The 20,302-nt window shown below is 36.0% G+C and overlaps 1 pseudogene; it reads left to right on the forward strand.

The window, feature by feature from the left end:
* The first annotated feature begins 1,135 nt into the window (after positions 1-1,135).
* LOC120597266 (uncharacterized) lies at positions 1,136-1,254 on the forward strand (annotated as a pseudogene).
* The last annotated feature ends 19,048 nt before the right edge of the window (positions 1,255-20,302 follow it).

Genomic DNA, 20,302 nt, shown 5'->3' on the forward strand with positions numbered 1-20,302 from the left:
CTCTGCATCTTGATTTCTTATTCCTACTGATCTTCAAGCCACCTTGCAGTCCCTCCTCACAGTCACCATTGTGGCGATCTATGCCATATCCAGCCAGTGTTTACTAGATATTTCCAATCAATCCAGCTTACAGTCCTGTTCATGGAGCATTATTGCCAGCTTTGATGGTCTATTTCTGACCCTATTGGAAGGAAGCAGAGTCAGGGCTCGTGACACAATGTTTATAAAGTCTACAGTAGCATACTGTAATGTCCTTGGCCTTCGCATTCATTCACCACTAACTCAAACTCACTGACTTACCCAGACCAACTTCCAATCCTGAAAGCTCCATTATAAAGCCTCTTAAGTGCCCTATACAATGTGCCATTTTTTCTTTTTACCATATTTTACTATAACTTTTCTATGTTTAGATACATAAATATTTATCATCATATTATAATTACTTATAGTATTCAGCACAGTAATATGCTGTACAGGTTTGTAGCCTAGAACAATAGGCTATACTGTATAGCCTAGTGTGCAGTAGGCTATTACCATCTATGTTTGTGTAAGTGAACTCTTTGATGTTCATATAATGATGAAATCACCTAATAACATTTCTCAGAACATACCCCCATCATTATTGATGCATGACTGTAAAAACCTCTGATTTTTTTTTTTTTTTTGCTAAATCATTTGAAATGGAATTGCTAAACCAAACTCAAACTCTGTGCTGAAGATTTAAGAAATATTTATTTCAAAAGAAAAAATAGTTCAAACAAATTGAAAATGAAAGAATTGACATAGAGGAGTACAAACACAAAGAAAAGGAAAGCAAGGGTCACAATCTTAATATCAGAGAAGGTATAATTCAAGACCAAAAGCAATAATTAGGACACAGATGGCTACATTATAATATTAAAGTTTCCTGATAAAATGGTAATAAATATGAATATCTATGAAGCAAGCAACTTGGAAGCAACATTCATAAATCATAATCTTTAGGAATTAAAGGCGATAAAGACATAAATACATTAAAAAGAAAACTAATTTATTTCTCTCAGGCAATGACTGAGCAAGTGGATAAAACAATAAATATGGATATCATACTCTATACTTGAAACACAGAACATTTCTACTCTTCAAGAATCTATAAGTCTATGGCCATGCTACCCTGAACAAGCCCAATCGTGTCTGACCTTGGAAGCTAAGCAGGGTCGGGCTTGGTTAGTACTTGGATGGGAGACCACCTAGGAAGACCAGGTGCTGTAGGCGTAAAAAACAAAAATTAAAGAATTGTAAGCCGACAAGTTCCTTGCAATCTGTGAGATCAATCAACGGTTGCCACACCTAAAAAAAAAGAATCTATAGAATGGCTATAAAACTGATTAAGTCATGAAAAACTCTTTATGTTACAAAAGTAGAGGTAATATAATCATGACCATAATGTATTAAAACTTAAAATCAATAACAAAACCAGAAAACTACATGAAGTGCCTTTTAACCAACTATAAGGAAAGAGAAACTCCAAAACAAATTTTAGAATATCTCAAAAAATAATAACAATAAAAATTCTACATGTCAGAATCTGTCTGATTGGACTCAGAAAAAAATGCAGAGACTTCAATACTTATATTAACAAAAAATAAAAATAAAAACGAATCCACTAATATCCAACATAAGTCTTTAGAAAAGGAACAACAAAATAAACCAAAGGAACACAGAATTAAACAATCAATAAAGATAAATGCAGAAAGTAATAAATTAAGAAACAGACAATATAACTAACTAAATAAATAAATACGAAAGCCAGTTACATTATTTAGAAAAATAAAACAGGTAAGCCCAAAATAAATATAATTAACAGGACGTGGTTCCATAGTGTAGCGGTTAGCATGTCTGCTTTACACACAGCAGGTCCTGGGTTCGTGCCCCAGTGGAGCCACAGTTCATGGCCTATGGCCATGCCACCCTGAACAAGCCCAATCCTGTCTGGTCTCGGAAGTTAAGCAATGTCAGGCCTGATTAGTACTTGGATGGGAAGACCAGGTATTGTAGGCATAAATAATAATAATAAATTTAAAAATATATATAATCAACAAAATAGGAGGAAGCATAAATACATAGTAAGAAATATTAAAAGAGAAGAAATTATCTTTACAGAAATAATTAAAGGAATCACAAAATAAAACTTTACTCAATTTCAGTCAACTAAATTTGAAAATCCAGAAAAAAACAGATAATTTTCTAGGCAAATATAATTTTTGTATCAAAACATATTCAAATATAGATAAAATATATAAACATATTAATTAAACAAAATAGAGAACATTTCAAGGAGCTATCCCCACTCCACTCCCCAGAAGCACAAGAATCAAATGGTTGTGGTAGATTTCTTACAAATCTTCAAAAAACAAATAATTCTTTTAAGAGAAACATACATTGTTTGAACTAATAGAAAAGTATAACTTGTTCTTAGATACAAGAGTCAACATCATAAATAAAGATATCGATTTTCTCTTAATACGTTTAATGTGATCCCAACATAATTTGGGCGAGAGCAAAATAGGGCATAAATTAGTTTCTATAAAGTTCAAATGTAAGAATGAACAATCAGAATATCAATGAAAATTCTGGGGGAAACAATAGCAAAAACAACAAAACAGTAGTGAAGGAAGAGTAGCTCTACATATCTAAAAGAGTAGACCTGTAATCACAAAGACATTATGGGATGTATGGATGGTTAGATCAAAATAACAGGAGTTCGAAAGCAGATCCTAATATGTAGAGAGAGTTCATATATTATAAAGGTGGTATCTCAAATCAGTGGAGAAGGGAGGAAGTTATTTTCAAATTTTATTTGAACAGCAGCTGGTAAACCATCTGAAAAACAATAGACCTAAAATCTTACTTTACATCAAGATAAATTCAAAAGCACCTAATGTTTAAATGTTTTTTTTTTTAGTGAAGCTATAAAATCACTACAAAAACTACGGAATTTTTAAAAGAAATAATTTTCGAGTGGAAAAGTCTTCCTAATTATGAAATAAAACCTAGAAATCAAAAAATACTGATAAATTTGAATACTTAAAAATCAGAAATGTCTGTATGGAAAATGAAGTATCATTAAAAAAGGCAAAAGGCAAAAAATAAACTTGAAAAAACAGGCAGAAAAAGTAGTTTCCCTAATAAATAAAAAGCTTTCAAATCCCTTAAAAGACATAATAATGATATAAGAGAATTCATAGGGAAAAAAAATTAAATATATGAAAAGATGTTCAACCTCATTCATAATAGCAGCATGGACTATGGAGCCAAACCTAATCCTGGTTCTAATGCTGGTTTTACTTCTTATTAGTTGTGTGACCATGTGCAAATTACTTAACTTCAATGTGCCTCAGTTTTCATACATTAGGGACAGCAGTAGAACCCACCCCTTTGGGTAGTTATGAATATTAAATGAGTTGGTTGATATTTGTAAAGTGCTTATAACAGTGCCTGGCACGTACTAAGAGCCATATAAATGTTATAGAAATTAAATAAATGCAAATTAAAATTATACTGATATGCCTTTGTTTTTCCTATTAGATATGCAAAGATTAAAGCATTTGCTAGTGCATTGTGTTAATGAGAGTTGAGGAAACAGGCATTTTCATACGTTGCCAAACTCCATGGAAGGCAATTTGGCCACATACATTAAAATTACAGGTGTACATAATCTTGCAAACTAGCAATTTCACTTCTAGGAATGCATTGTATATATAAACTCACATGTGATGAAATGAGGCAAGTACAAGGTTATTCATTATAGCAGTGTTTGTAATAGCAAATGATTGGGGAAAAAAACCCTCAATATTTACCGATAGGTAACGAGTTAAGTAATTCATTATACATTCACATAAAATGCTATCCTAAAAAAAAAAAAATGAAGACGCTTCCTTGAAAATGGACATAAATGAAAACAAATATATTTTAAGTGAAAAGAGCAAGAGCAGAATAATATGTATAGTATGCTACCATTTGTGTAAAGAGGAAAATAATGTCTATAGATTTTTATTGCTTAAATATCACAAAATATCTTTAGAAAAACAAAAGAACGTGATTAACATTGGTTACCTCTGAAGGAGGTAACTTGGTGCCTGGGGGACATGGGTAGAAAGGAGACTATTCTTTACATATCTGTACTGAATGCTGTGGTGTGCCACCAAATTCCTTTCATAACAGAGGCGGTCATTTCCCCAGCTGCTGGAAGTAGCTGATTCTCAGTTAAGTCCCTTTCTGGGAATTACCCTCAGCTGGCCGAGGCAGCCTGACCTCACGAAATTGATGTGGAGGGGGAGTTAGTTATAAAATCTGGCCCCCTTACCTCAAGGTGGGACAAATCTGAAGCAACATCTCAGCTGCAGGATTCCTCATGGGTTATAGAGTTGTGTTATCAGCTGAGGACTTTGTTTTTAAATGCATCACTGTTTTTTTTAGCTTTTTTCGCTGCCTAAACCCATTTCCTTTACCCCCCTAACCCCCACTGATGCAAATACCCAGGGCTTTCCCCAATAAACTTCCTACAAGCAAATTTCTACTTATGAGTCTTTCCCCAACCTAAGGAAATGTTCTTCTGAACCTTTTGAATTTTGAAATGTTTTGACCATTTATATAAATGAATTAATAACACATTTTAAATTTTAAAAATTTTAAGTTTTTTCCTTTATATAACTCTTGTTCTTTTCAATTTGACAATAAAGTTCCCATTTTTACAGTTTTCTAATTTTATTCATTGTTTTTTATGTTTGAAATTTTAATTTTTGGCAGCATGTCTTTCAAACAGCAACATTTTTGTGTGCTAACTATATCAAGAGCTGTGCTGGGTATCATGGAGTTTACAGGGAGATATAAAATTGTATCATTGCCCTTAAGGTTGTTGAAAGGACATGTTGTGGTACCACGGAAAGAGAATAGGCCCCAGAGTCAAATTCCCTGGGTAAAACCTGTTTAGATTCATGCTAGCAGCTTCCTTAGGCCGTTTACTTAACCTCTCAGAGACCTGATTGCCTTATCTATGAAATACCTACTTCTCAAGATTATTACTAAAATGTGGTGACTTTAAAATACCTAATATTTTACCCAGACTCTAACAACTGCTTGATGTGTTTTTAAAAAATAGTTGGAGAGGAAATACGTATCATATGAAAATATAGGTAGGAAATGCTAGGTTCTAAATTGATAGCATAAATGATTGTTACCATAAAATTCAGAGGAAGGAGATCATTTCTAGGAGAATGTGGTCATAATATATTGACTGAAGGAATGAGAGCTGAAACTAGATCTTGAAAGGTAAGTAATCTGTGAAGACCAAGGGTGTCATCCCAGGGAGAGAGAGCAATGGTGTGGACACAAGAGTGAGCTGAAAATGTTTGGATACAGGCGAGAGTTTACCTGGAAAAGACAGAGCTGGAAGATAAATTGTGGTTAGATTAAAGAGGGAATTAAATGCCAGACTAATGAGTTTGGTTTTGCTCATGGGGAGCCACTTTAGATTTATGAGCAGGGTAATAGCATGATAGAAATAGTGTTTTAGATGACATTTTGGCAGCCAGCTATATAGACTGAGGTCAGCAAGAGAGGCAAGAAGGTCAGAGACTGGCCTAAGCTGTAGATGAAGCATTAACTAATTAGGTCATCCATTAGTTTCTAGCAGAATGGAATAGGGGAGAAAGGTGTGAGAATTAAGAAAGAAAGAACTGAAAAGACTTAATATTAGATAACGCTGAATGGTGATGATAAGGGCGTCTTCAGAGATGGCATTCTCATTTTAAGCCTGAATGATTGGTTAAGTAATAGTACTGGAACAAAAGCAGAGAAGGAGGGCAGAGGAGAACAATGTCCTAGTAAATGGGGAAAAATAGGGTTCATTTATATTAACCCATACTGAATTTGAAGTGAAGGGGAGATAATCTAGTGGAAATGTCCACCATGCAGTTGGAAATCCAAGTCTGGTACCAGGAAGGACAATGAGGTTGGAGCTATAGAACTGAGCTTCACCAGCAGATGGCACAATTAGAGACATGGGGCGAGAGGCTTTATATGGAGCATGGCAAAGTCTTAATGATGGAAACATGGGCCACGTTCATATTTACTAACAGAAATAGAGCTGGTGAGGAAGACAGAGAAAGAAGTTCAGAGAGAGTGGATAAAAACTACGATAGTATGGTGCTACAAGAGCCAAAGGACAGCAGAAGTCAAAAAAAAAAGATGGGAACAGAAGATCAACCCTATCAGAGACTGCAGAAAGGTCAAAGAGAACAAAAAAGTAATAATGTCAATGGATTCAGCTCTTATGAGGTCAGTGCACTTTCTGCATTTGGGTTCAGAATGCTGGAAGGGCTGATTGCAGAAGGAGAGATAACAGCAGTACAAGATAGTGGTGTAAACTGTGGGCTCTGACCTCAGACTACCTGGATTTCAATCCTTTCTTGCTGTGTGGTCTTGTGCAGGCTGTTCAAAAGGGAATAACAGTAGCAACCTCTTAGGGTTTTTGTGGGGCTGAAGGACAATGTATGTAAATTGCTCGACACAGTGTAGGCACAAAATAGGCACTCAAATGTTATATATCATTTCTTATTATTATTATTGCTGGGTGGCATTTGGCTGAGGGTCTTGGTACGGCAAAGTAGAAGTAAACTAGCAGAATAGCTTGCAAAATCTTCCCAGGCACATGTGTGTGCATATCTGCAGGCAATTGGAAAGGGGAGCTAAGGGCAAGATGAATGTAAAGGAGCAAAAAAGAGCAGAGTATGGATTTAAGAATTCGGGTTGACTATTTAGCCTGGGGGAAAAAGGGCCAGACACCAGAAAAGGAGAAGAGGATTCATATGGAGATGGAATTCTGAAGACATCAGAAGGAGAACAAGAAAACACACACCTGAGGACTTTTTTTCCTCCCAGTAAAGAAAGCAAAGAAGCCATTGGCCAAAAGTGAGAGGACTTGAGTGAGATGGAGGTCTCTACAAGCATTTGCAACATTTCATAACAAAATCTATTTTTTGCAAGTTTAAACTTCCTTCAGATTTCATTTTTTAATCTCATCATGGCTCCAAGTAGAAAGTAAAGAAGAGAGAGGCAGAAGCAATTGTGAAATATTGTAGGATTTACCTGGGAGCTGGCAGTGGAAACCAGCTCTCAACCTGAGAAGCCAGCTTGCCTTGTGTTGGGAGAAAAGCCACAGCAGAGGCCACGGCTCAAAGACTGAAGTCAAATATACAAATATTTTCTATCTAATGGTTTGAACAATAAGCCAGCAATCTGGGAAGTCTGACTTCTCAAGGCCTCTTCAAGGTCCTTTTAGATCTGTGGTTTTTGAAAGCTTTCCTTGTTCACCTAGAATATCATTTCCTACTGGTTGGTCTTTCAGGTTTAATTTCTCTTTGGAACCTCGAATCATCAAAAGCAAGTTGCCCTCTCAATTAAAAAATCATTTTCACCAGAGTTTATATCTAGTGTGAACAGGCCAACTAAATCTGGTGGTTTGTTCTCTTGTTCCCCAAATGGTATTTAGCCAGTTGGAAAGGAACATACGGTCCTTCTCAGGAATGGTGCTGGTAGAGCCAAAATGTTATCCATGTGCGCCTTCATCTCCCTTCCGAGGTCTTTCTATGCAACAATTACTCTTGGTGCAACAACTTCAAATGTTAACCCAGAAAATGTAGTGGGAAGAGTTTGTCCTGCAGTGTTATGAGCCTGTTGATCCCAAGGGAATATGGGCACGTCAGATGCTTTAAACAAGCAGAGGGAAAAATCCGATGAAGATAAAGTGCTATGTGCCATAGCTCATTATTCCGAGCAGCTTTGAGGCTGCCAGGCCATTAGACTTGCTTCTGTTTGTGCCATCAGAATTGCTCTGGAGATGGTTTATTTGTAAAAGGAGCAGGATCTAGGATATGCATTCATTTGTAAAAGATACCATGGAACACATTCTGTAGCTAATACTGTGTTCATGAACTTTACCTGTGACTAAATACATTTCATTTCTTACAGCTGAGCTTCAGTAATTGGTTTTTGCAGCCACAAATTCATCCGGCAAGGAAAATGTGAGAAGCCCAGCTCTCTCCCTGCTTTTTGAAATGGCTTCTGCTGCAGATGGAAAAAGCCATCCAAGCTCTGAGTTGGCAGTTCCCAAGGTCAAATCTTAGAAACCTGGCACCTGGAAACTCAAAGGTGAGAAAGAGCAGGTGGCTTTGGAAGAGTAAATGGCCCCGAAGGTAGGCAGCCCAGGGGAGGGGAGAGGCAAATGACAGTGGAAGGAAGGTAGTGCTTAGGGAGTGGGAAAACTGGAGTCCCTGCAGAAATAAAGCTCATATATCCACACTTCACAGTAGCTCAGTGTGGTTTGCTTTGCCAGGACTTATGCAGTCATGGAGGTCTCTTGAAATGCTTAATAAGCCACCCAATCGCATAGCACAACCAATTCCAGAGTAAACGACCACTGGGGGCTAGAGAATCATTATCAAGTTATGTGGAATTTGGCTGCGAAAAGGAAATGTGGGTTCATCCAGTAGGTTGATTAGTTAATTTATTCAGAGAAAGGAAGGCTCAATATGCAGCATTTGCTTTGGCCTTGAAAGCACTGAATTATACTCTTCAATAGTTTGGTTCATTGGGTCCCACATTGCCAAGAAAATTAGACTAGTCAGTGTAGCTCTGATATCTACACACAAACTTGATACGAAAATAAGCACCAGGATTCCCAAAATGCATCAATGGAATATATGGAAGAATCACATTTTTTTTCCTTCTGGGCTAGTTCTAGAGACAATTATGACATAAAGAAATTTCTCTAAAATCCCCCTTCTTCCTTTACCTTTCTTTTACCTGCTGAGAAACTCAGTGTCTCTGGCTTTTTCTCTTATGCCTGGGACACCCATTGTGGGCACCATCACATCCTAGTATCTTTCTTCCCTGAAACATCTTTTTAAAAATCATTCCCCATTTAATACCTATAGGCTGATGAAGAATTAATTATTTTCCCAATGCTATTTACATTTGACAACTCTTTGATTGTAGTAGAATGTCATATACGGGAGCAGGGTTAGGAAGGAGATTTTGGGGGACAGAAGAGTTATTCTTAGGACATCCTGAATCATAATAACCATGTTGGTGCCTTTATTTGCCTCTCATCCTCACTTTCTATTCTTTTGTTTTTCTATCATTAACCATAGGACCTACTATGTGTAAGGCACACTTATTAGGGTGCCTTACACATAGTAGGTCCTATGGGTGCTCAGTGTAGAGGCCCAAATATGGATAAGGCACAGTCCTGGCCTTTGAGAGGCTCATAATCTGGTAAAAGAACAAGTATGTAAACAATTACAGTGCAGTTTAGTCAGTGCTAAAGCAAAGCTATGGTCAAGGTGCTGTGAAAATTTCAGAACGGGGATTCTACCTATTGCAGAAGAAAAAGATATCACACAGTTGGTAAGGTCTGAGTTGGTATTTTTAAAATAAGTAGAAAATTGCACTGGTTGCAACAGGCATAAATATGGATTCAGCAAATAAGAATTCACAATCATTCTGGAAGAAAAACACATGGATGGCCTTTGACCAGCTGTGCCAAATTTTCTCCCATCTAGTGATAAAAGCTGGAGATGCTCGAACTGGCTATCAGGCAGCTCTTGGATGAAGAGAGAGTAGAAAGTTTCACCAGCTCCCTCAGAATGCACAGGTAAGACTGACTGCACCAAGGTCTTGACCCTTGTGACAAATTCCTCTTTGAGTGATGTGTAATTAGAAGCCCAGTAGCAACCTAGAACCAGAGACAATTCTCCCTGCTGTTCAGCAGCTTATAAGTGAAAGTTCCTGATCTAATTCAAAACCAAGAGTTCAGCACTCCAGACTCATCACTTTAGACTTGTATTCGATTCCATTCTGTCTCTGGTACATGAGGTCCTGATGAATTTGGGTAGGTGGTGTAAAGGTACAGAAAGAAAATGAAGTTAATTTTTCTCCAATTCTGTTTGCTGCAGTGTCAGGGGCTGCAAATAGATAAATATGTAATACCAAGCCCTCTCTTTTGCTCACATTCTTGGGAACAGCTACACCCCAGAACCCAGGTTTGAACCTTAGCACCCTATTTGAGATGTTAGGATGCCATGTTTAGACTGCAGGCTTTTGGAGTCATGTCCTGGTTTAAATCCAAGCTCCTCCAGTTACTAGACATATGACCTTGGCAAGTGATTTAATATCCGCTGCCTATGTTCCCTCTTAAGTGGTAACTATTCACGTATAAAAAGAACCTAAAGATGTACCTGGCACATTATAAATTATCTATAAACATTAGCTATTATTAACACACATTCTCTCATATTTCTTTTCAGCTTTCAGGAAAGGGGAGCTATTATAAATTGCAAGAACCATCAAAGATATCCTGGATTCAGGTAGGGTCCACCACTCTGGCCAATGACCCCCTTATTTCTGACCCAAGACTGGGAGGCAGGACCTTTCGGTGGGATTATAATGCAGACAGCCTGAAGGGGACAACTCTTTCTTCTGTGACCTATTTAGTGGTAAAATATGACCACGTGTGCCCTCAGTTTCAGGTCCTTCATCATAGGAAGTGGGTTGGGGGTGGGGATAATTAGGCTCTGAGGAAAGAAACATGAGGTCTTGCTACAGGCAGTTTTGCAAAACAAGCCATAATAAGGATTAGTCCGTGTGCAGATTTGGGCTGCGCTCTGAGCCATGATTTTCTGTAACTATTACAGTATTAGTAACTAAGATTCAGGTATCATATATTTTTTAATTTTATTAGTCTCAAGTATACAGTACATTGGTTGGACATTTATGTAGTTTATGAAATGATCACCCTGATTGTTCTTTCTCTCCTCTGGCTGTACACCTAGCCATTACATTACTGCTGACTGCATTCCCTATGCTGCGCTCTCCATCCCTATGACCAGCTATCGACTAAAAATTTGTACTTTTTTAACCCTTCACCCCTTTCTCCCAGCCCCCCAACCCGGCTCCCCTCTGGCTGTCACCAGATTGTCCTCTATATCTGTGAGTCTGTTTTTGATTAGTTTGTTCTTTTCGTTCCTTAGATTCTGCATATAAGTGAAATCATATGGTATATATCTTTCTGTCTGACTTATGTCACTCAGCATAATAACATCCAGGTCCATCTGTGTCATTGCAATGGTAGGATTTCATTTTTTTAATGGCTGAATAATATTCTATTGTATATATGAACCATAACTTTATCTAATCATCTATTGATGGGCATTTAGGTTGCTTCTATATCTTGGCTATTGTAAATAATGCTGCCATAAACATAGGAGTGCATAGATCTTTACAAATTATTGTTCAATATTTTTAATCCACTCTGCTCCTTCCACCCTCCTCCACTGACTTAATCCGGCTCCTCATCAATTCTCCTAGAATCTTATGGTAGCTTTACAGCTGCTTGGCTCTCCCATTGCTAGCCTCTTTCCTTTCCAGTGTCCACTTCCCTGGGGCTATTAGACTGATCTTCCTGGAGCATAGCTCTGATCACATCACCTTCCTGCCATAAAACCCCCATAGGCTCTCCATTGGCTAATTTACCTACTGGGGCCTTCCTTGTTTTATCTCACTTAATTGTGCTTCACAGATGTTGCTTATTTCTTTATTTATTTTACAAATCGAAGGTAAGACTGTCCACTAGCAAAAAAGAAAAAAAAAAAAATCTCGGCTTTGTTGTGGTCCTTGCTTTACTGCAGTGGACTAGAAACAACATTGCTATGTCTCTAAGGTATGCCTGTATCATAAATGAGCAAGGTGAAACAGGCACACTTTGGATCTGAAAGCCTAGAAACATTTGTAACTTCTATAAAGAAATGCCCTTGCTCTATTTATCTTAATGGAGATTTTCTAGATTAGTTTGCTTCACACTTTTAGTTTAGACTTGGTACAAGAAATATCACTTCTGGTTTGACTACTTACCCAGAGATCAAAGTACAGTGGCTTAGTTAAGATAGAAGATTTATTTATCATTCACGCGAAGGTCTACATTGGTTAGATCTTCTGTTCCAGTCACATAGGGACCCCAGTCTCTCTTGTCCTCAGTAGTGGTTCTCAGGGTCTGGTCTAAGGACTCCTATGGAGTCCCTAAGACCCGTTCAGGGGTTTACAAGGTCAAAATTATTTTTGTAAGAATACTAAGGCATTTTTACCTTATTTTCATTTTCTCATGAATATATAGTGACGTATTCTATAAGCACATGACATGATATTACAACAAATTAAATGCAAAGGCAGATATGAGAATCTAGCTATCTTCTATTGTCAGATTTTAAAGGGATTTATAAAAATTCAAACAATGCTATACTTTTCAGTGAATTTTTTAAAAGTATTATCTTTAAAAATTATATCATATATTGGGTTTATTTCTATTTTAAAATAAATATATTTAAATATTCTTACTTTTAATTTAAAATATGATAAATATCAATAAATATAACCCACATAAATAAAAGTCCTTTGGAGTTCTCAAATTTTAAGAGTATAAAGGAGTCCAGAAAACAGTTTGAGAACCCCTGTCCTAGGGTATTGCCTTCATCTGTAAGGTTGAAGCTGACTCATACCATGTCCATGTTCCAGCTGCAGGGAAGGGGGCAGGAAGTGGAGGGCAAGCAGTTTTCATTAAGGACGTTGCCCAGAACCTGCTCTCATTGCTCTGCTCACGTGTCATTGGCCACAGTATCTTTACAGGGCTATGCCCTGCAAGAAAGAATGGCAAAGATTGTCAGCAAGCTACCACAAGGTAGGAAAAAGGCAAGGAACAGATTTTCCATCATGGCCCATAGAAGGAACCAACCTAGATGATATGTTGATCTAGGATGTCTAGCCTTCCGAACTATAAGAAAATGAATTTCTGTTGTGTAAGCCACCCAGTTTGTGATACTTAATGGCAGACCTGGCAAACTAATACAGAAGGTAAAATGGCTTCAGAAAACTGCTCACCGAACTAATAAAAATGACCATATGTGGCAGAAATGCACTGGAGGAAAAAGATACCTTCCACATTAAAAAAAAAAAAAAAAGTTCTGTGTAACACCTACATGCGTTCAACTGACTTGGTTGGTGCCAAAAAGGCAGCTGAACATCACACCACTACCAATCAGGCATATTTATATTTACGTGCAGTGCTTTGCTTTTTCTCTGTCTCCCAGACAATAAATTCAGGAATTTGGCATTTCCTTAAGGTCCCATTTATCTGTGCTCAATTCACTGTCAGGAATATAATGGCCGACACATGCTAATACATTAACTTGTATAATATAGTTGTCTCACTATAAACATTCTATGCTAAACAGACATAACTGAGCTTTCAAAGGAAGAAAACCATCTTTCTCCACATCATAATGTGCTTGGTAAAATGTTTCTTTTGCTACTTTAGCACTGTCATTTTGAAACCAATAATACTTCTTCACAGCATATTTATTTTCTTTGGAGTTGAACCTTGTGACATTATAAGCCACCATAAAAAAATTTACTATGTTGATTATTTCACAATGTATACATATATCAAAACACCAAGCTGCATACCTTTTAGATACATACAATTTTTGTTAATTATATCTCATTAAAGCTGGAAAAGAAAAAGAAAAATTTTTTACTGTGTAGTCAGCTACAAAAAGGTCAAATGTAAATTGATCATGTACCAGTGTTCATCTTGGCAGGTCTTTTCAATGGCCTGGCCAACATTCAGGACTCGGGAAGAATTACTGCTAACATGATGCAGAATTATACATCGCCTCAATGTATAATGGAGGTGTTCCCTTTACAGATACCTCCAATAAATTAGCATTTATAAAGAGCCAAGAAGTGATTGGAAGTATGGGAGCGATAATGTAGTTAAGGCTGCCATGCCAGTCACAGTAAAGAGGAGGCAGCCTGACAGAGGGGAAAAACAGGAGCCTGGAGATAGTTACTTGAGTTCTAGTCTTGGGTCTGTCACTACCAAACTGATAGATGGGGCAATGAGCTTCACCTTGTAGTCCCAGCTTTCTTCATATGTGAACAGACATGACTGGAACATAGAATTTCTTGAGTTCATGACCGCTGTCAAAATGTTCTCCTGAGTCTAAGCTCTCAGCTATTATGACATGTCCATTATTTTCAAGAGCCAAGAAATGGGAAAAGATGCATTGTTTTCAAGAGCTTAGTGTGACTCTAGCACTACATTCACTTTATTCACAAGTATTTGTTGAGTGTCTACTTGTTTAGCTTAGTCATAGTTAGCCTGGTAATACTTGATTTCTGACTATGTGAAGAATCTCTATCGTCTCTAGTTTGCCTTGGTTCTGTGTCGGTAATTGAGATTGCAGTGAGAAAGTAGATGTCTAGCTTCAGTTCTATTTATATGTGATTCCAGCAACAGATAAGCAGGTTTGTTGTGGAATATGTCCAATTTAGAATTCATTCTTTCCTTTTTCAATCCAAATTGAAAATCCTGATCTTTTATGTTCCTTTTAATTAAATGGAGATCTTCACTAGCTAGATAGTCTGTATTTCCTAGTGTCTTATATGTTCTTTTTAAGCATCAAGAATTGCTGGCACTCAGTTTGGGTGCCATTATAAAAATAATTGTTAGCTACACACTTTGTATTATCAGCAAAAAGAGGAAGTATTGACCAAGATATACATAGACCTAATTTTAAGCTAAGATTGCAAGAATAAGGTAGGCGTGAACAAAGTTCTCCATTTAGGATTGCCATAAAGGACTTAATTTTCTCACTAAAGAACAGTATTTCACTAGCCTCTGGTTTGACCATTTGTTGGAGTTTAGAAATGTGCTATGTAGGTGTTTTCAGAAAAATTAATATACTTGGCAATATGTTTCATTTCTGCGTTGTGGGATTTTGTGGTTTTCATTATGGATTGGTTTTAAGACTTGTTTTTAGTAGTGAAAAAGCATCTGTGGCAGCAATACCCTGTAAATAGTACCAAGAAAGTATATAAAGTAAAGATATTTTTTGAGAAACAGTCAAATGGATCAAGGGCATTTTATGGGTGAAAAAAAAAGATTAAGAGAAAATTTCTACACAATTTTCTTTCTCTCATGTGTTATTTTATAGCCTTTCTAATTCAACTTCCCTTCCGTGGTACCCAATGGCATAGCACTAATAAAGTTTACCATAAAAATCGAATATATACTTTATTTTTAAAGACGTGGCTCTTCTCCAGAAGCTCTTCCAAATTATAGCACATTTGGGTTCTTACATTCAGTCCCTGTTCAAGGGGAAGCATTTATCTTAGATATTTTTCTAATTTTTACCCGAATTATTTTCACATCCCCAAACACATTTGGCAACAGAAAAATATAATGTTCACTCACATTAACCCATTTTAAAACACTTAAGGAGACAACGTGAGGTCTCCTAATACCCATATCAGTGATACCAACTAATGACAACTCTCCAGATTCTCGCTTCAGAAGAGAAAACATTTGGTTCATTTTGTGAAGGAAACAAACCGAGACCTTGCCTCATCTGCTATCCCTTTTGTTCCTTAAAGCTTTCAGGGACCAATGGTGAGAATGCTTTGCTAAATGGAAGGCAACTCTAGAAATGTTAATTTCATGCCTTGATGGGTAAGCTGGACAGACCTTCCTGATCATGAACAGTCTACCTTAGTCTAAGAATAAATGCCTTTATTTTTTTTTTAAAAAAAATCCTCTTCTTACTCTTCCTATATTAGTGGAATGTACATCGCAGTGAATTCAATCATTTTTAGTATGAATCTCTTTGTCTCCCACCAAACACACACCACTCCCTTTTTATTTATTCGACTTGTTTTTTTTCCTGTTTTAAGAAATAATTAACATGCATCACTCTATAGGATTTAAGGGGTACAGCGTTACTGATTTTCATATAGTGACATAAGTACTACAATAAGTTTAGTTAATATCCATTATCTCATAGAAATACAATAAAAAGAAAATTTAAAAATTTCTCCTTGTGATGAGAATTCAATTCTTTTCTATATAACATACAGCAGTGTTAACTATTGTCACCATGTTGTACATCACATCCCTCGTACTTATTTATCATATAACTGGAAGTTTGTACCTGTTGACCACCTTCCTTCAATTTTCTCTCCCTCCATACCCTACCTCTGTTAACCACAAATCTGATCTCATTTTCTATGAGTTTGGAGTTTTTAAGGTTCACATATAATTGAAATTATTCAGTATTTGTCTTTCCCTGACTTATTTCACTTAGCAAAATGTCTTCAAAGTCCATTTATATTGTCACAAATTATAGGATTTCCTTGTTTTTTTTTTTTTATGGTTGGATAATATTCCATTGTGTGTGTGTATACCATGACTTTATTTTAATTTTTAAGTATAGTTGACATACAATGTATATCAGTATCAGTTTCAGGTATACAACATAGATATTTATATGCCTTAGGTGATCACTATGATAAGTCTGGCACCATATATACTTATTACAAATCACTGACTATATTTTCATGCATTCCACCATTCCCCTTTCATCTGGCAATCATCAGTTTGTTCTCTGTATCTGAGTTTGTTTCTATTTTGTTTTGTTAATTTATTTTGTTTTTCAGATTCCACATATAAGTGAAATCGTATGGATTTGTCTTTAACTTATTTTACTTAGCATAATATACTCTAGATCCATTTATGTTGTCACAAATGGCAAAATTTCATTCTTTTATGGCAAGTAGTAGTGTGTGTGTGTGTTTATGTGTGTGTGTATGCCATATCCTCTTTATCCATCCATCTATCGATGGACACGTAGATTGTTTCCAAAGAGTGGCTGTTGTAAATAAAGCTATAATAAAACTAGAGTTCATATCTCTTCTTGAATTAGTGCTTTTATTTTCTTCAAATACCCAGAAGTGGGATTGCTTGGTCATATAGTAATTCTATTCTTAATTTTTGGAAGAACTTCTATACTATTCTAGATAGTGGCTACAGCAGTTTACAATCCCATCAATAGTGTGCAAGGGTTTGTTGTTTTTTTTTGTTTGTTTGTTTTCTTGACATCCTAACAACACTTATTTTGGTCTTTTTTATAGTAGCCATTCTGACAGTTATGAGGTGATATTGTGGTTTCGATTTCCATTTCCCTAATTATTAGTGACGCTGAGCATCTTTTATGTGTCTGATGGCCATCTGTATGTCATGTTTAATGTCTACTCAGGTCCTCTGCCCATTTTTAAATCAAATTTTTTATTTTTGATGTTGAGTTGTATGAGTTCTTTATATATTTTGGATATTAACCCCTTATTGGATAGATATTAAAGCTTTTTTGAATGTTTGGTAGAATTCACCTTTACAGCTGTCTGGTCTAGGCCTTTTGTTTCTTAGGAGTTTTTTGATAATTGATTCAATTTCATTACTGACAGTTGGTCGGTTTAGATTTTCTATTTCTTCCTGATTCATTCTTGGAAGGTTTTATGTTTCTAGAAATTTATCCATTTCTTCTATGTTGTTCAATTTGTTGGCATATAATTTTTCATTGTATTCCCTTTAATCCTTTGTATTTCTGTAATGTTGACTTTCACTTCTCTTTCATTTCAGATTATATTTATTTAAGCTCTCTTGATACATCTGGCTAAAGGTTTATCTATTTTGTTTATCTTTTCAAATCACCAGCTCTTAGATTTATTGATCTTATCTGTTTTCTTTTTAGATTCTATTTTATTTATTTCTGCTCTTTATTATTTTCTACTCACTTTGGCCTTTTTCTTCTTTTCTATTTCTTTTAGGTGTAAGGTTAGATTGTTTATTTGAGATTGTTCTTGTTTCTGGAGGTAGGTCTGCTTCGCTATGCATTTCCCTCTTAGAACTACTTCTGCTCTTCCCCACAGATTTTGGTCATTGTGTTTCTGTTTTCATTTGTCTCAAGATTTTTTTTTATTTCCTTCTTAATTTCTTCATTAACTCATTCATTGTTTAGTAGCATGTTGTTTAGCCTCCACAAGTTTGTGCATTTTTCAGTGTTTTTCTAATAACCGATTTCTGGTTTTGTACCATAGTGATTAGAAATAATGCTTGGTATGATTTCAGTCTTCTTAAATTTATTGGTACTTGTTTTGTAGCCTAACATGAGGTCTATCCTGAAAAATATTTCACATGTACTTGAATGTGTATTCTGCTGTTTTGGGGTGAAATGTTCTATAAATATTAAGTCCATCTGGCCTAATGTGTCATTTAAAGCTACTATTTTCTTGTTGATTTTCTGTCTGGATGATCTACCCATTGATGTAACTGTGGGGTTAAATCCCCTACTATAATTGTATAACTGTCAATCTCTACTTTTATTTCTATTTTTATTTGCTTTGTGTATTTAAGTGCTCCTACATTGGGTGCATAGATGTTTATAAGACTTAAATCTTCTTGTTGGATCAAAATCTTTACCATTATGTAATGTTCTTTCTTTTGTCTCTTGTGATAGCCTTTGTTTTAAAGTCCATTTTGTCTAAGTATTGCTACCTCAGCTTTTTTTGTTCATTTCTATTTGTATGAAGTACTTTTTTCATCTCTTCACTTTCAGTCTATGTTTGCCTTTTAATCTGAAGTTAGTCTCTTGTAGATAGCAGATGTATGGGTATTGTTTGGTTATCCATTCAGCTACTCTCTGACTTTTGATTAGGGTGTTTAGTCCATTTACATTTAAAGTAATCAGTAGTTATTGCCATTTTATTGTTTTCTGGTTTGTGTTTCCACCCCCCTCTTTTTCTGCTTTCTTACACACTGATGACTTTCTATAGTGGTTTGTTTGAATTCTATTTATTTTTTGATGTATCCTGTTTTTTGTTTGTGATTACTATGAAATTCATATCAAGCTATGTTTATAGCAGTCATTTTAAGTTGATGGTTACTTAAATTCAAACACATTTTAGAAGCACTGCATTTTTCTCATTGCCTAAGTTTAAGTTTTGGTCATCATATTTTACACCGTGTGTGTATCTCTCTTATTATTGCACTCATTAGTGATCTCACTACTTTGTCTTTTAACCTTCATACTAGCTTGAAAAGTGGTTGAACTACTACTTTTACTGTTTGCCTTTATCAATGAGATCTTTTTCTTTCCTGTATTATTTATAATTTTGGCCTTTCTTTTCCTTTTAAATTCCCTTTAATATTTCTTATAATTCTAGTTTAGTGATAAGGTTCTTTAGCTTTTGCTTGTCTGAGAAACTCTAAATGTCTCCTTCAGTTATGAATGATAACTTTTCTAGGTAGAATATTCTTTCATCACTTTGAATATACTATACCATTATTTCTGGCCTGCAAAGTCCACTGATAGTGTTATGGGGGCTTCTTTGTGAATAAATATCCACTTTGTTTTTTCTACTTCTAAGATTCTCTCTTTATCTTTTATTTTTGGCATTTTATTTTGCTGTATCTTGGTGTAGATATCTTTGGATCCATTTTTTGGGGGACTCTCTATGCTTCCTAGACTTGGATATCTATCTCCTTCACCAAGTTGGGAAGTTTTTAGTCATTAATTTTTCAAATAGTTTTTTTTAAATCTATTTTTCTTTCCTCTTTTGTGCAAACGTTAAGGTTGATCTTGTCCCAGAGGTCCCTTAAACTATCCTCATTTAATATTTTTCTTTTTGCCTTTCTGATGATGATTTCTACTATCCTGCGTTTCAGATTGCTGATTCATTTTTCTGCATCATTCAGTCTGCTGTTTGTTTCCCTCTAGTGTATTTTTCATTTCAGTTATTCTTTAGTTCTGATTGGTTTTTAAAAATATTTTCTCTCTCCTTTTTGAAGTTCTCACTGAGTTCATCTGTTCTTATCCTGAGTTTGAGTAACATCTTCAATCCATGTTTTGAACTTTTAGGTTGCTCGATATCATTTTAATTAGTTATTTTTCTTGAATATTGACCTATTTCATTTGGAACATGTTTTTCTGTCTATTTGGCTGTCTCTCTTTCTATGTAGGTAGATCTTCTATATCCCCTGGCTTTGATATAGTGGCCTTATACAGAAAGTGTCCTGTGGGGCCTAGTTATGCAGCGCCCCCTGGTCACTAGAGCCAGATGCTTCATGAATATCCTCTGGGTGGGTTGCATGTGCCCTCCTGTTCCAGTTGGGCTATGATTACTGTAGGCTCTCAGTGGATGGGCTTGACCCTCAGGCTGACTGGCCATGCAGACTAGCCATGACTACAGTGGATGAGCTTTTGTGCGGGGGGTGACTCCACAGAGTGGAAGTCACTTTAGCAGGGTTTCAGTGCCAGCTGAGGCTGCCCTTAGATGTATCAGTTGTAGAGTCACTCGGGTGGGGCTCTGCTGCCGTCCC

Source organism: Pteropus medius, unplaced genomic scaffold, assembly GCF_902729225.1.
Source record: "Pteropus medius unplaced genomic scaffold, Ma_sr-lr_union100, whole genome shotgun sequence".
NCBI classification, from domain to species: domain Eukaryota; kingdom Metazoa; phylum Chordata; class Mammalia; order Chiroptera; family Pteropodidae; genus Pteropus; species Pteropus medius.